Here is an 18,549-nt window from a genome sequence, read left to right on the forward strand (position 1 = left end):
CTCGCTGAAATCTGACTACTTCTTCGGCGGCGGTACTTAGTGAGCGGGAAATGTGGTTCCACTGCTCGCATATGTCAGTTTGTTGAAGAGTGCTCTCTGAGACCAAATCCCTTCCTTGCCCACCCTGGCATTGAAGTCGCCAAGCACGAAGAGATCCTTGGATACCTCATCTTTCTCTTCCGTCGGGGCATGGGCGCAGATGAGCGAGATGTTGAAGAATCTCGCTTTGATCCGGATTATGGCTAGACGCTCGACCACCGGGGTGAACGACAGTACTCGGCGACGGAGTCTCTCTCTCACCACAAATCCAACTCCGAACTCCTTTACATGGCAGCTGTAGTAGACGTCCCAAGGCCCCAGACATTGCTTGCCTTGCCCCGTCCAACGCATTTCTTGGATGGCGGTGATGTCAGCTTTTGTCCCTACGAGCACATCAACCAGCCGAGCAGAGGCACCTTCCCCATTAAGGGTCCGGACATTCCAGGTGCATGCCCTCAAATCGTAGTCCTTTAAACGTTTGCCGTGGTCGTCATCATAAGGGGGGGGGTCTTTGCCTTGCTTCTTCACTGGAAGTGGTTTTTACGTGGCGGGTCCCAAGCCCAGCGCACAACCCATTGCTGGGACGGGAGTGGTTTCACAACCAAATACACGTTTATATAGCGGGCCGCTTGCTCCAAGCAGACACCCACTTGCAGCCGCACCTACTGGTGAACAGACGCTCCCTCTCTTTCTGCCGTGACCCAAGGCTCCACTAGGATTGGTTACCGCATCTCGCACATGGGTTGCTCACGTTGCCCAGAGTGCGCGAACGAGGACGCAAGAGTCGGGATTGAGTATAGCCATGCAACTGTAACTGCATACCCAGCGCAACGACTATACCCCATTGCACTCCAGCGAAACGCCGGGACACTTCTTTTTTACCGATATAACTTTCCCCGGTAGTTTGAACCCTTCCCGATCACTGACCCCTACCATTTGTCTCACAGTGTTATTAATAATACTACTACGCTAGAAATAATAATTAAAATTGAGGTTATGATAGCAATTGGAAAAATTATTTATACTGAATATATTTATATGAAATCAAGGAATAATAAATTGATCAAATTAGGGTTGTAGTTAATTGTAACATTTGATTTGCATTTAAAAAGTATTGAAATTTCAATCTACCTTAATATTAATCTATTAATTGAAGCCAAAAAGAGGCTTATCACTGTTAATGATAGAATTGAGATTTATACTCCAATTGAGGAAGTATGATGTTCAAGAAAAAGCTGCTAACTTTTATCTTTTAATGGTTAAATTCCATTTATACTTCTATTTATATAGTTTAATAAAAACATTACATTTTCATTGTAAAATGAAAATATTTTTTTTTTATAAACTACAAAAATTAATTCACTAAATTCAAGAATTATCTAATTACCCTAACATCTTCAATGTTATGCTCTAAATTTAAGCCACTTGAATAAAACAATAAAAAAATCTAAATAAAAAAGTGTTTCATAAAATAAATAATAGAAGATAAATTTCTAAATTATTATTATGAAAAAAAATAAAAATTTCAATTAGAAAATTCAATTAATCTACTATATAAATTTTGACCACCTAAAAATTTTGATCAACCTTGATCAAATGATTTATAAACTAATCTTCCTAAATTTAATGGAAAATTAATAATTCCATAAGTTGAAATATAAGGTATAAATCATATAGAACCAAAAAAAATAACTTACTAAGTAATTATTAAATGATTTATTTAAATGAAATAAAGAAACATGAGAAATTATATAACCTATAAATCCTCCAATAACACAAACAAATAAAGTTAATAATTTTATATATACAGGTAAACAAATTATATAAGGAGTAGGAAAAATCAATCATCTAAGAATTCTCCCACCAATAATTCTCATAATTAATAAACCTCTTATTCCACGAAGCATAATTCAACCCTCATCTCTTAATATATTCAAAGAACCACAATTTAATTCTCCTGTTATTGAATAATAAATTAATCGAAAAGAATAACAAACTGTTAATCCAGTAGAAAAAAAAAATAAAAAAGAAAGAAAAAAGATTTATATAACTTAATGAAACAATTTCTAAAATTATATCCTTAGAATAAAATCCACCTAAAAAAGGCATTCCACATAAAGCTAAATTAGCATCATTAAAACAAGAAGTAGTTAAAGGTATGTAAACCCCTAATCCACCTATTAAACTAATATCTTGTGAATTTTGTATATTGTGAATAATAGCCCCTGCACATATAAATAATAAAGCCTTAAATAATGCATGAGTTAAAAGATGAAAAAAAGCTAATTTATAAAATCCTATTGATAAAATTTTCATTATTAATCCTAACTGACTTAATGTAGAAAGAGCAATAATTTTTTTAAAATCAAATTCAAAATTAGCCTCTAATCCAGCTATAAATATAGTTAACCCAGATAATAATAATAATAATTGACCTAAAAAAGAATTATATAATAAAATATTAAAACGAATTAATAAATAAACACCAGCAGTTACAAGAGTTGAAGAATGAACTAAAGCAGAAACAGGAGTTGGAGCAGCCATAGCAGCAGGTAATCAAGAAGAAAAAGGAATTTGAGCTCTTTTTGTTATAGCAGCTAATATTATTAGTCCTCCAATCACTTCTATTTCAATTCTATTTTTCATCGATTCTAAATAAAAAAAATATATTATTTAACTTCCATAATTTAATATTCAAGCAATCGCAAGTAAAAAAGTAACATCACCAATACGATTTGATAAAGCATTATAAGATTTAACATTTTGAAAATAAATAACTAAACAATAAGAAACTAATCCTAATCCATCTCAACCTAATAAAATTCTAATTATATTTGGACTAATAATTAATAATATTATAGATAATACAAATATAAGAACTAACATAATAAAACGATTAATATTAACATCACCACTTATATATTCTTTTCTATAATAAATTACTAAAGAAGCAATTAATAAAACAAAAGATATAAATAATAAACTTATTCAATCAAATAAAATAGTTATAACAATTCTAGAAGAATTTAATGAAATAACTTCTCATTCCAAAAAAATACAATAATCTCTTAATAAAAATCTCAAACTAAAAATAAATAAATTTTTTCTAACTCTAAATAAAATTAAGAATCTAATTCTACAAATTGATAAATATTTTCTCACAATTTAAAATGACATAAATCATGTCATTGACACCACACATCAATATTTTAAATAAACTATTTAAATTTTAAAGCCAAAATATTCAAACTTCACTTTTTAAAATTAATAAATTTAAAGGAGATCACTGAAGTATTAAAATAAATAAAATAAAATATAAATAAATTTATACTAGCAAATCTTAAACTTAAAAATTATAATAAATTTAAAATATTAAATAAAAATAAATTTTTATAATTATCAAATTTAATAACAGATTCACTAGCAGTAATTATAAGGGTACAAATTCAAAATCTTAATAAAATTAATCCATAAGAAATTGTATCAAATCCTAAAAAATAAGAAATATTTACAAAATAATTAGTACAAAAATTTATTGTAATAAATAAAAATGTAACCAAAAATATTAAATTTTGGACCATTCACAATGAGCTATTAATAAAACAAATGGGACTAATAAAAATTATTATAAAAATTAATTTTAACATTGTAAAATATTAAATGATTGAAAATAGTCATTTGCATGAGTACGAATTATTGAAACAAGAATTGAAAAACCTAATTTACCCTCACAAACTCCAAATGTTAAAAATATTATACTAAAAAATCTTCTAAAATTTATTAAATTTAAATAAATAAATAAATTTAATACAATATATTCTAATCTTAAAAGTATTGATAATAAGTGCTAATATAAAAATTCCAATTAAAAATAAAAAACAAGGTAATCTATATTCTATACTAATTATATAAAGAGAAGTCCCTGTTTTTTGTAACAGGTAATCTCGCGAACGGCTCGTCCGATTTTCATTAAATTTTGTATACAAATAGCTTCCGGTAACCACCATGTTTTAGGCTAAAAAAATTTTACTTTTTTTCGTGTAGGTGGACCAGGGACCGGTCTATTCGAAAAAATCTTATTATAGACCGATTTGCTTAAAACTTAGTACGTAAGTAGCTTTTTAGCATATATTAGCATATATGACCCATTTTTTCCGGGAAGTGGTCCAGTGGTTGGAGTGCAATGGGGTATAGTCATTGCGCTGGGTATGCAGTTACAGTCGCATGGCTATACTCAATCCCGACTCTTGCGTCCTCGTTCGCGCACTCTGGGTAACATGAGCAACCCATGTGCGAGATGCGGTAACCAATCCGAGTGGAGCCTTGGGTCACGGCAGAAAGAGAGGCAGCTTCGGTGGGGCCACTCTGACTTATTCGGTTTAAGGGCTCATTGAAGTCTGCAGCGTCTGTTCACCAGTAGGTGCGGCTGCAAGCGGGTGTCTGCTTGGAGCAAGCGGCTCGCTATATAAACGTGTATTTGGTTGCGAAACCATCCTCGTCCCAGCAATGGGTTGTGCGCTGGGCTTGGGACCCGCCACGTAAAAACCACTTCCAGTGAAGAAGCAAGGCAAAGCCTCGGATGAGACCCCCCCCTTATGATGACGACCACGGCAAACGTTTAAAGGACTACGATTTGAGGGCATGCACCTGGAATGTCCGGATCCTTAATGGGGAAGGTACCTCTGCCCGGCTGGTTGATGTCCTCGTAAGGACAAAATCTGACATCACCGCCATCCAAGAAATGCGTTGGACGGGACAAGGCAAACAATGTCTGGGGCCTTGCGACGTCTACTACAGCTGCCATGTAAAGGAGCGCAAATTCGGAGTTGGATTTGTGGTGGGAGAGAGACTCCGTCGCCGAGTACTGTCGTTCACCCCGGTGGACGAGCGTCTAGCCACAATCCGCATCAAAGCGAGATTCTTCAACATCTCGCTCATCTGCGCCCATGCCCCGACAGAAGAGAAGGATGAGGCATCCAAAGATCTCTTCTATGAGCGCTTGGAGCATACGTACGAGCACTGCCCCCGTCATGATATCAAAATCGTGCTTGGAGACTTCAATGCCAGGGTGGGCAAAGAAGGCATCTTTGGAACCACCGTCGGAACCGCTATAGGGATCTGAAGAGGGAAGCGAGACGTATTTGCCGCAACAAGAAGAGAGGGGCCGAAGTACGTGAGTGCGAAGAGCTTGAAATGCTGGCCGACAGGGGGAATGCCCGAAAATTTTACCAGAGAGTTAGGCGACTTACGGAAGGTTTAAAGACCGGGGCGCACTCCTGTAAGAACAATAATGGCGACCTAGTAACTGATGTCCAGAGCGTACTTAAATTATAGAGGGAACAGTTTTCCGCCCTACTAAATGGTAGCGGCACGGAAAGTTGTGGAGAAGGAGAACCCGAGCCCGCAGTCGATGATGACGGAGTCGACGTTCCACCGCCTGACTATGACGAGGTACGTATAGCAATAACGCGGATGAAAAACAACAAAACCGCTGAAGCTGACAGCCTGCCAGCTCAGCTATTCAAGCACGGCGGCGAGTAGTTGATAAGGTGCATGCATCAACTCTTGTGCAGAATATGGTCAGATGAACGCATGCCCGACGACTGGAATTTAAGTGTGCTCTGCCCAATCCACAAGAAAGGTGACCCCGCCATTCGCGCCAACTACCGCGGGATCAGCCTTCTAAGCATAGGTTACAAGGTCTTATCGAGCGTATTGTGTGAAAGACTGAAGCCCACCGTCAATGAACTGATTGGGCCTTATCAGTGTGGCTTTAGACCTGGCAAATTCACCATAGACCAGGTATTCACAATACGCCAAATCTTGGAAAAGACCCGCGAGAAAAGGATCGACACTCACCACCTATTTGTCGACTTTAAAGCCGCTTTTGACAGCACTAAAAGGAGTTGCCTATACGCCGCTATGTCTGAATTTGGCATCCCCTCAAAACTCATACGGCTGTGTAAAATGACGTTGAGCAATACCACCAGCTCCGTCAGAATTGGAAAAGACCTCTCCGAGCCGTTCGCCACAAAACGGGGTTTCAGACAGGGCGACTCCCTTTCATGTGACTTCTTTAATCTGATGTTGGAGAAGATAATAAGAGCTGCAGAACTGAACCGCTCAGGAACAATTTACTACAAGAGCGTGCAATTGCTGGCTTATGCCGATGACATCGACATCATCGGTAACAAAAACCGCGAAGTCTGTTCTGCCTTTTCCAAGTTGGATAGGGAAGCAAAGCGCATGGGTCTGGTGGTAAACGAGGACAAGACGAAGTATCTCCTGTCATCAAACAAACAGTCAGCACATTCGCGCCTTGGCACCCACGTCACTGTTGACAGTTACAATTTCGAGAAAGTAGAGAATTTCGTTTACTTGGGAACCAGCATTAACACCGATAATAATGTCAGCATTGAAATCCAACGTAGAATCACTCTTGCCAACAAGTGCTACTTTGTACGAAAACCACGCTCTATAAGTCACTCATCATGCCCGTGCTGGTATATGGCGCAGAAGCATGGACAATGACAACATCCGATGAGGCGGCTCTTGGAGTGTTTGAGAGAAAGATTTTGCGGAAGATTTACGGGCCTTTACGCGTTGGCGACGGCGAGTACCGCAGACGATGGAACGATGAGCTGTATGAGCTTTACAACGATATGGACATAGTGCAGCGAATTAAAATACAGCGGCTCCGCTGGCTTGGTCATGTCGTTCGAATGGACACCGACGCTCCAGCTCTGAAAGTATTCAACTCGGAACCCGCTGGTGGTAGCAGAGGAAGAGGGAGGCCCCCACTGCGATGGAAAGATCAGGTGGAGAAGGACTTGGCTGCACTCGGCGTTTCCAACTGGCGTCAGTGGGCACAGAGGAGAAACGACTGGCGTGCTTTGCTGAACTCGGCCAAAATCGCTTAGGCGGTTACAGCGCCAAAAAAGAAGAAGAAGATAGTGTAATATTAGCATCCATTCTATCAAAAAAAACATTAACAGATCGAGAAAAATGCTCACCTTTTGAATGTGGATTTGATCCAAAATCTTCATCACGTCTTCCTTCTTCTTTACGATTTTTTTTAATTACAATTATTTTTTTAAATTTTGATGTAGAAATTGCTTTAATCTTACCAATAATTTTAATGATCAAAATTCCAAATATCTTTATGTGAACAACCACTTCAATTTTTTTTTTTTTGTTGAAGGTAGTTTTTTTGTGTATGTTGTAGTCTCTATACTACCTTCCCCGAGTGTGGGACTCCCACTGAAGCGTGTTGGGCTACCCACTAAAACCCAAACTCCCACCGCCCGCGCAAGAATCCCGCATTTGGCACCGCAATTCTGCATGTCTTCAGATGCAGGAGCGCGCTGCTAGAGCCTTGGGGCTGCTCTTTTGTAGGGGCGTTTCATTCGGGTGTCCTCAGTAGACAACAGTCCTCTCGTTTGCAGCGGAGTACGAATTTCACGTATCTCGCAACTGCTTCCCACTTTTCTGCGCTGGAGATCATTACCTTAACTATGTTGTTCGGAGTTATGTCTCCGTATCTTTCTTCCAACATTCTGCGCGAAATCAAGAAGTGTTCGCAGGAGAAGAATGTGTGGTACACGTTATCTTCGACGTTTCCACAGTAGTGACAGAACGGTGAGTCCACCCTTCCCATTCTGAGAAGATATTTTCGGAAATAACCATGACCGGTGAGGAATTGCGTCAGGTAGAAATCGACTTCCCCATGCGGTCTGTTCAACCACGTTTGAAGGTCGGCTATCTGGGAGTGCGTCCATCGACATTTTGTGCTTGCGCTCCAGTTTTGTTGCCACTGCTGGATCAATTGCTCGCGCGCCCTTGCAGCGGCAGCTGCTCGACCTATCTCGGCACTGAGATTGTAAATCTCTTTTCGCTCGTAAGCAAGTAGCTTAATTGGCATGACGCCAGAAATAACTAGAACCGCGTCCGCGGACACTATGCAGAAGTAATGCGTAGTGCCCCTCTGCGCTGGACCGAAGACATTTGAATCCGTTATTTTTTGAATTTCAATGCGTCGGCCCAAATTTCTGCCCCGTACAGGAGCACCGACTGGACTGCTGTCATAAGAAGCTTCCTGCGGCATGGCTTCGGGCCGCCTACGTTCGCCATCTGCCGGCTTAGAGCCACCGTGCTTTGCGCAGTTTTTTCACATACTCCATGGATGTGTTTCCAGAATGTGAGTTTGCTGTCAAGCTTCACCCCTAGGTATTTTGTAGACCTAGAAGTTGTCACGAGTTGAGGTCCGACCATGATGAGGAGCATGATCTCCGTCAATTGCAGACCGTGATCGCTCATCCATCCACTGACGTTGCGCATGACCTGGTTTAGCTTGAGCTGTGCTAGCTGGACGTTTCTTGCTGTTATGACGGCCGCCACGTCGTCCGCAAAGGCGACAAGGAAGGCGCTCTCCGGCATTTCCGTGCACAACAGACTGTTATACGCGGCGTCCCAGAGTTCCAGGCCAAGTACAGACCCCTGTGCCGCTCCGCCGGTTATACGTCTCTTTCTCTGACCTTGTGTTGTATCGTACAAAAGCCAACGGTATCTGAGGTAGTCCCGGATCTTATCTAGCAAGTACGTTGGAACCTTAAATGACCGTTCCAAGGCCTCCAGCATGTCGTCCTATCTTGCGGAGTTGAAGGCGTTCTCGACGTCCAGTGTGACTAGCAGCAGTATTGGCCGCGCCTAGTGGCAGCTTACTTGGGTCCCCTTTGCCCTTGGGTATAAGCACCAGTCTCGCCTTCTTCCATTGGCTTGGGAAGACCCGGGCCCTAAAGCAGCTGTTGTACATGTTAAGTAGGAGATCAGGGCCCGTTTTCGCTGCTAACGTGATTGCCTCCGCTGATATGCCATCTGGGCCTGGAGCCTTGCCGGCTTTCATGCTTCGCAGGGCTAGCTTCAGCTCGTCTGTCGAAGACACTGGTGCCTCGGCTTGCTCCTTGACGAACACTGAATCTGCTCTTATTGTGTGTGTGGGAAATAGCGCATTCACTATATTCTTAACTCGGGACTCATCCATCGCTTGTGATGATGTGTGGGACTTTTTCATCACTATTTTGCATCCCTGGCCCGAGGAATCGCGATCGACTTCGTCACATAGCGCTTTCCAGCAGTTCCGTTGACTCTTCGGTATCTCGGCCCCAAGTGCTTTCTTAGCGCTTTTGTAGGCTACTGCTCTGGTCAGCGCCTCAGGTCTACCACGAGCACGCTTTGCAAGTCTCTGCATTTTATGGCAGGCCCTTCGTAGCTCTGCAATTCGGTCATTCCACCAGTATACCAGCTTTTTACCTGATCATGCTCTCCTCTGTAGCATTGAGGCTTTGCATGCCCGGTGAATGCATCGCATGGTTTCTTCGACCAGCTTAGTGCAAGACTCCCTGTTGTGGATCTCTCCCGTTCGTTTGTTCTATAGGGTTAACTGATGATGACAGCGTCTGCTCTTTGTTCAAGAACCAATTGGTCCAGCAGGTCATCAGCTAGCGTACTCCTGTTCATATTGCCTTGTATAAATTTAATCATATTCTCCCAAGCTTTTTCTTAGCTTCAGCAAGGGCATCCCTGAAGGCCTTGCACGCTCCCGACCTGGGCAGGTGATTGGCATTTTTCCTTCCATCTCCTGCCGAGCACAGGTAGCAGCTTGGGCTTTCTTTACATGCAGAGGCTATGTGGCCCTGCTGACCACATTTCCAGCATGAACTTGCACACATTTTCCTTAAATGCTGAGTGGTCGCCACATCGCTCCATTTCTGTAAGCACGCCGCATTCGCGGGTTTTCGGAACAGATCGAATTACGGCCTCCGTCTTCTCGGGTTGGAGCTTACCACATATCGTTCCCAGCACCTCTGCATAGCTGGCTTAATGATTAATTTGGCGAGACTCTTCTTTTTTCTCACGCTCTTTTTTTTTGCGGCTGGTCGCCTCGCCCTTATTAACCAAGGGTTCACCTGGCGCTTGCACTGGCTTGGGCTTTCTGCTTTTTCCAACCGTTTTCCATTGATTATCTGGTACGGTTTTCTGTGCATTATTCTATTTATTTCCATTATTATTATTACAATTATTAATAATAATCTTATTACTACTATTATTATTATAGTTAGTGTTCTTTTTCTCTCTGCATATTCTTCAAGACGAGCCGAGTCTGGGCCAATTGCTCATCTTCATTGCCTTCGCAAGTTCCCAAGCTTGCGGCGACATGCTTGTCGTTGTTTGCAGCAGCCAGCGTTTGAAGACGACAATGCCGGCTGCCTGGAGTTGCCGTTTGGCAAGGTGTAGCCTTCTGCGCCACGTCGGCGGCTTTCTCCGTGCTCGTAGTGCCGGAATTTGCCTGCAGAGGAGTTTGTGGCGGGGAGCGCACAACTCTACTGCTCTTCCTGAATGCGCTGCATTCTTCCTCCATAACATCGACGTTGGTTTCATTGGTTTGTTTAATTTTATTCATTTCCAATCAATTGGGTCTCCGCTTCAAGCCGCTATCTCCACACGTAGCACAGTCGCTTTTAAGTGTCCCGAAGTTCCCTTCTCTCAAAGGAGCAGGCCATCGCGAGGGTTGACACAAGTCCTTATGGGATATTGTGTTCAGAGCCAAGACAGCGCAAAAGCAGGAGTAAATCTCAACTGGAATAGTTGTTAATTTTATTGAAAATGAAAATATTTCATTTGAAGCTAGGGATATAACATAAATAAATAAAACTAGTATTCCTCCGAGAAAAGTTAAAAATAAAATATAAGAAAATCAGAATCTTTTAGCTATTAATCCTGTTATTGAACAAATTTGTAAAGTTTGGATTAATAGTATTAGGCCTATAGCTAAAAGATGATTTATTTGTATAAAAATAAATCTTCAAATTAAAGTTGATCTGTATAAAATTAACTGTATAATATCAGGAGGTAGTTTATAAAAAATATTAATCTTGGGGATTAATGAAAAAGTAATTACTTTTCTCTTGAAGTTTTAAAAGATTAAAACTTATTTTTTTTAATTTTTTTTATTTACAAGACCAATGTTTTTATTAAACAATTAAAACTAATGTTAATAATATTTTATTGAGGATCACCTTGTTTTTTATTTTTAATTGGAGTTTTTATATTTGTTTCTAATCGAACCGCCGCTGTGGTGTAGTGGCAAGCAGTGCGCGCTTCCACTCCACAATGCCTGGCTTCAAACCCTGGTCAAAGAAATATCGCAAAAATATAGAAAAAAAGGTTTTTTCTTAACAGCGGTCGTCCCTCGGTAGGCAATGGCAAACCTCCGAGTGTATTTCTGCCATGAAAAACAGCTTCTCATAAAAATACAATCGCCGTTCGGAGTCGGCGTTAAACTGTAGGTCCCTCCGCTTTGTGTGACAACATCAAGGCGCACGCCACAAATCGGAGGAGAAGCTCGGCCAAACACTAACATATGTGTAAGAGCCAATCTATTATTATTATTAATATATTCTAATCGAAAGCATTTATTATCAATACTTTTAAGATCACAACATATTGTATTAAATTTATTTATTTTTGTTATTTATTTATTTAAATTTAATAAATTTTAGAAGATTTTTTAGTATAACATTTTTAACTTTTAGAGTTTGTGAAGGTGCATTAGGTATTGGAAATGATTATTTTCAATCATTTAATATTTTACAATGTTAAAATTAATTTTTATAATAATTTTTATTAGTCCAATTTGTTTTATCAATAGTTAATTTTGAGTGGTTCAAAATTTAATATTTTTGGTTACATTTTTATTTATTATAATAAATTTTTGTACTAATTATTTTGTAAATATCTCTTATTTTTTAGGGTTTGATATAATAATTTACTGCTAGTGAATCTGTTAATAAATTTGATAATTATAGGAATTTATTGTTATTTAATATTTTAATTTTATTATTATTTTTAATTTTAAGATTTGCTAGTATGAATTTATTTATATTTTATTTATTTTTGAAAGAAGATTAATTCCTACTTTATTTTTAATTTTAGGATGAGGGTACCAACCTGAATGTTTACAAGCTGGTGTATATTTATTAGTTTATACTTTATTGGTTTCTTTACCTATATTAGTTGGTATATTTTATTTAAATAATAATTTAATAGCATTGAATTTTTATCTTTTGAATAATTTTATATTTAATAATGATTTATTATATCTATCTTTAATTTTAGCATTTTTAGTTAAGATACCAATATTTTTAGTTCATTTATGATTACCTAAAGCTCATGTTGAAGCCCCTGTTTCTGGTTCTATAATTTTAGCAGGTATTATATTAAAATTGGGGGGGTTATTACGAGTGTTATCTTTTTTACAATTGAGTGGTGTTAAGTATAATTATATTTGAATTAGAATTAGTTTAGTTGGTGGCGTATTAATTAGTTTAGTTTGTTTACGACAAACTGATTTAAAGGCTTTAATTGCATATTCTTCTGTAGCTCATATAGGAATTGTTTTAGGGGGACTTATAACTTTAAATAATTGAGGTTTATGTGGATCTTACACTTTGATAATTTCTCATGGATTGTGTTCATTAGGATTATTTTGTTTAGCTAATATAACTTATGAACGATTAGGAAGTCGAAGTTTATTAATTATTAACGGATTATTAATTTTTATACCTTCAATGACTTTATGGTGAGAGAGAGAAGCAACGTCAACGTCACGGTCAGGCGATGGTGAGTTTTTGTTAACACGCAGATAGACCGTGTCAGCAGACGCGTTCTCCTTTTTTACGTCTGTGGGTAACTGCGCTTTTAGAAACGAAAGACAAAGCATCGCTTCACACTCATGTGCAGTATGTGGTTGACACAACAAATGAAACATAAGTATATTTGTAAATATGAACATACATATTTATTATGTACTTGGGTAATTTCCAAACTAAGCGTACATTAGGGTGCCCATCGAAAATGTTTTTTTTTTAATTTCAGGACCCTACCCCCTAATTTTATTCGTTTTTATGAGAAATATTATCTAGATTTTATGGTTAGAAAATACGATTTTGTAGGCAATAATATTTCTGATAAAAACTAATAAAATTAGGGGGTAGGGTCTTGAAATTTAAAAAAAAAAATTATTTTCGATGGGCACCCTATTGTACATGGCAAGTGTTATTTATATATTTTTTAAAATTGGTAAATTTATCCTCTGAAACCGTTTACCGACGTAAAAATTTGTGCAGAATACGAAACTGCTTTCAGGCTCTTCAAAGATAAACTTTTTTCTTATTTTCGCATTTTTGTTAAATATTTTCCAGAATATAACTTTTTTAAAGGATTAAGTAGGTCAAGAAACCATTAGTAAAAAAGTATAAATTTTAACCTATGAACACTGTACTGATTTTTAACACTAAATGCATGCTTTTTAAACATTTGCATATAACTTTGAATCTCATTTATTACATAAGCTAATGCTGAAGTTTTTGACATTCTTCGTGGTTTCATGTCATGGCTTTTCGTGGCAGGCAGGCTTTTTGTTTAACCTTTCTTCGGCAACAATCTCCAATATATGCCATTTGAACACTTTTGGAGAAAAAAGCTTTTTAAATAAAAAATCCCTTTTCACCTAAAAGTGACGTTCTGGAAATATTTAAGATTTTTTGTTTCTAAGAGTACCTTTTCACGAAAACATATAAACAAGGAAATGAAAAAAGTGACATTCAGGTAGGTAAAATATATCGAAGAAATACCGTTCGCAAAAAAAAAATAAATAATATAAAAAAAAAACATTTTAATATACAACGCTTTTATAAATGGACTAAAAAGTATAAAATAATATTTCTCAGTCCCATAGAGTTTGTTTTCATAACTTTTGATTTTGAAATTTTACAAAGTCATCATAAACAATTTATGAGATTGAAAATGAAAAGCGTGGGGCGCATGTAATAGACCTGAATTGATATGAAGAGTATTATATGTATGTATGTGGATATAAGAATAACGACCCCTTAAAATCGATCTCAAATTTGTACTTTCTCTGTAGAAATTTTAGGTCTATGTTATGTAGTTTGGCAACGCAACACGACACTACACAGCGCGGAAAAATATTCTTTGCATGGATTCTTATGGAGCATACCGCACTACGCTGCAGCAGAGCTACGCGACGTGATGCTGCGCGGCAAAGTTGACCAACTACGCAAAAATGTCGCGCAGTTCCGGTGCCGCATAGTGCGGTATACCCAGCGGAGCGACATAACATTTCGTACTATATTTTTAACTTGAAGAAATTGATTTCGAATTGTGAGTGAATATTCACATGCATTTCATTCAAGAAGAAAATTTTATGTAAAGAAACATAACATTTGAGGAGAATTCGCCAAGGAAAAAAGAAATAAAAGGCATTAACATTACATCAGCGTCACTGGCATCCATCTTGTTTGAAGGTTTTCACTAAATAAATATAATAATAAATAAAAAAAAAATTGCAGCGAAGTGTCGCGCCGCTGCAGTTTCAGTGCGATATACCAAAGAGGGTCGCGCCGTGTCGCGTAGTGCAACTGCAGTGTCACGTCGCTTAGTGCGGTCGTACCTTAAGAGTTGACGCCGCGTTATTTCGGTATGCTTCATACAAATTGTTTGGGCATGATAATTTTTTGACAGCCAGACAACGCTGACTCTTTTGTTTAGGGATGGCTTTTACAGCCGAAAATATTTTTTGGAAGGTTGGCACCTGTTTGATAATTTAATTATTTTAATTATTAAATACAAGCAAAACCCGGCGTTCTTCGTTGCGCCTTAAAAGTATGTTTGTTTTGTTACTTCCTCTCACAACATTTGAAAATTTTAGTTAATACTGCAGTACATATTTGTATAGTAGGGAGATTTTTTTTTTCAAATTAGATAAATATACGGCATTTGAATATTGAATTAATACACGGTTGAGGAAAGGGTGCGATAGTAGATTCCAGTAATAAGATTATAACTTAAATATCCAAGAGAAAGTCGGTACTTTATATATTTACTAATTACCTTCGAAAAGATATTAACAACGGTGGTAATAAGATCAACGGAAATAAGGGCAATTGACTTTATTTCCCACCCTGCGAAATAAAATCACGGAATTTTATTGTAGTCTCTTTTAAGGATCCGCGATACTTCTGGTGTGTATATTATTAAACGCATATGGATATGCATTCTATGGAAGTCCGCCTTTATTAGGCTGTGTTTCCGAGAGGTAGATACTCCTTGGATTAATCCCTAGAAGAAGTTTTGTGCTACTCTGATAAAATTCAGAGCTGGAGTATATCGTTATCTTAATATAGAAAGGCCCTATGTAAAATTTTTGTTTCTTTACGGAGTGATGAGAAACCTCTCTTTTTATTTAAGAATGTCACTAATTTTATGCTGTAGTAGATATTTTTAAAATCCAGTAGATGCTTAGTGAGTAATCGGCAGACTTTTGTACAATACTAGATTTGAAAAGAAAATGAGTTATATTAAGGTAACGATATGGTCCTGCCTAGGACATCGCACACATTCTTCAGATGCATTTTGGTTAATTTTGGACAATCCTTGACCCTTAGGGGTACTCTTTACATGCGTGCTTAGAGTAGTCGCGTTTTTGCAGTGCAGCTTAATACACGTACAAACATATACACATACTAGGGATGTTTCGAATGTCATATTCGCGAAAGCGTATGCGAATTTTCGGAATGCGAATGTTAGGAATAACATTAAAAAAGCTATAATCAACTTAAGTCATCGTTTTTATTACTTAAAAATTTTCTAAATTATTAGAACATTGAACAAGTGCACCTATACAGTGCACTATGGTCTGGCGACTATCATTTGCTGGGCAAAATGATTTGAAACTTAGTGTTTGGGGGTTTTGAGGTCGCTGATTTCGAATATAATGTCAGATTTTCGACATTCAAAATGGCGGATCTAATATAGCGAACAAATTTTATACTTCTTTCCCTTCCACCAAAAGCTTATACATAAGCGGAGTTCTCATGATCGCTGATTTCGAATCTAATGAAAAGTTTTTGGAATCTAAAATGGCGGATCCAATATGGCGACAAAATTTTATAACTTTTTCCTTTTCAGCATAAACTCATATAAATGGGGAGTACAGTGGTTCATAAAAACTCTCTTTTTGGAAATTCATAAACGCTACATCAAATTATGGTTATTTGTGATAAAAAAAAAGAGAAACGTATTTTTTTATTAAAAAAAAATTTTTTTAGAGTTCGCGCTGGTTTTTTATAAAAACGCTGACGTTCTCGTGACATTTTAAAATGCAGCTAAAAATATCGCTTTTACATATAATTACTCAGGTATTATTGGGGAACATTCCCTTAATTACAAACCTGTCTTGGGCAGTTACAATGGGCCTAGTGCCCGAAAATATGCTCTCCAAAAGAGACTAGTAAAATTAAAACGTTGATACTGAACGATTTCCGCATTCTCATGGGTTGGTACTTGTTACCAGAGGATTTCTGGGCTTGCTAATTAGGAATCTGAAGTCAGTTTTTCAACATTCAAAATGGCGAATCCAAAATGGCGATCCATTTTTTCAAAAATTGTTTGGATTTGTCCGAAGCCTGGTACTCGAGCGTTTTTGGGGTAGCCGATTACGAATCTGAAGTCAATTTTTTTAAATTCAAAATGGCGGATCCAATATGGCGATCAAATTAAAAAATAAAAAATTACTAAAATTAAAACGTTGATACTGAAATTTTTGAACATTGTCAAATCGTTCAGTATCAAGGTTTTAATTTTACTAGTCTCTTTTCGAACGAATATTTCGTTCGTTTCGATTCGACGAAAATATTTTCGGGAACTAGGCCCATTCTAACTGCCCAAGACAAGTATGTAATTAGAAGAATGTTCCCCAATAATACTAGAGTAATTATATGTAAAAACCACATTTTTAGCAGGATTTTAACAGGTAAAGAAAATAAAAAATTAGAACATCAGCGTTTTTATAAAAAACCGACCAGCGCGACCTCTAAGAGAGCTTTTTTTCAAAATAAAAACACATGTTTCTCACACAATTATTCTTTTCCATTCTCTTTTATGAGGTATCTTTTTCACTCGAAGACTTATACCATTTCGAACTACAAGAATACTGACTATGAAAGAAATAAATTTTTAAACTTTTAGTAGAAAGGTCAACTTTAACAGCTGATATCTCAATGGGAAAACTCTTTAAGAAAATATACAGTATGTACTTTTTTTACTCTGGAGAATTAGTTTAGTGAAGGGACAAAAAAATCGATCTATCGATACTCTAAAAAATGACTTTTGACCAGCAAATAGTAGCTGCCAGACCATAGTGCAGTGTTTTAATCTAGTAGTCAAAGTTGTAAAGGGCATTTATATTTCAAAAAAATCGAGAAGATTTTCACGGAGATAAGCTCATTTTCCTTTAAGATAGGCCTTCAATTGAGCTTTAGTTTCACATTTTCTAATGTCTCCAGCTTTTACATCCGATCCTTCGCTTTCACTGGAGGAATCTAAAATTATTTCGAGGTTGCTAGACTTAGAGCCATTTCAACAATATTAGAGTGGACTTTCTGCCCATGTACATATTCGCATGCGCAAAACATTCGTAACATTTGATGCGAATGCTAATGTCGAATGGGAACGTGTAACTTGTGCGAATCAAATATTCGCAACATCCCGGATACATACATATGCGCGGCCGATAAAGGGACGAGAATATCGAAGAAAACAAAAACAAAATTATTTCGATTTGACTTCGAGCCTTCACTTGAATTCTATGCGGTGACATATTTAGACACGTAGACTCTACGTCGGCACATAAACACACAAGCGCGCACTGGATAGCTCAGAGATTTCCAAACTTTTTTCGCCGCGACACCCTTGTTGTGCTAGAAAAATTTCGCGGTACCCCGACTCTTCAAATGTATACGAAAACAAGAAAACACAATGTAAACTTTATGCTCCTTACGTAACTTTTACAGCCAATTTTACGAAACCAATTTAACTTGGAGTGCAATGGGGTATAGCCGTTGCGCTGGATATGCAGTTACAGTTGCATGGCTATACTCAATCCCGACTCTTGCGTCCTCGTTCACGCACTCTGGGCAACGTGGTCAACTCATGTGCGAGATGCGGTAACCAATTCGAGTGGAGCCTGGGGTCACGGCAGAAAGAGAGGGAGCTTCGGTCGGGCCACTCCGACTTATTCGGTTTAAGGGCTCACTGAAGTCTGCAGCGTCTGTTCACCAGTAAATGCGGCTGCAAGTGGGTGTCTGCTAGGAGCAAGCGGCTCGCTATATAAACGTGTATTTGGTTGCGAAACCACCCCCGTCCCAGCAATGGGTTGTGCGCTGCACTCTAAAAAATATTTGTTTAAATTTGCGCATATTAAGATAGGTAACCAGTTTCCTCTCTTAACAAATGCAAATTTAAACACTGCTTGCTTACTTTTACTTATCATATGTGTGGCGTTGAACAAATTTCAAATTTGTTTTTTGAGTTTTAAACATTTATTGTTCACATTTTCACAGTTTACACATAAAATGTTTAAAATTTCCTCTA

The 18,549-nt window shown here is 37.7% G+C and overlaps 1 pseudogene; it reads right to left on the reverse strand.

Moving 5' to 3' along the window:
- Window positions 1-1,455: 1,455 nt before the first annotated feature.
- LOC118733667 lies at window positions 1,456-2,646 on the reverse strand (annotated as a pseudogene).
- Between the last annotated feature and the right edge of the window lie 15,903 nt (window positions 2,647-18,549).

The sequence above is a fragment of the Rhagoletis pomonella genome, unplaced genomic scaffold (genome assembly GCF_013731165.1).
Source record: "Rhagoletis pomonella isolate Grant_MI unplaced genomic scaffold, Rhpom_1.0 Rhpom_scaffold_00001, whole genome shotgun sequence".
NCBI classification, from domain to species: domain Eukaryota; kingdom Metazoa; phylum Arthropoda; class Insecta; order Diptera; family Tephritidae; genus Rhagoletis; species Rhagoletis pomonella.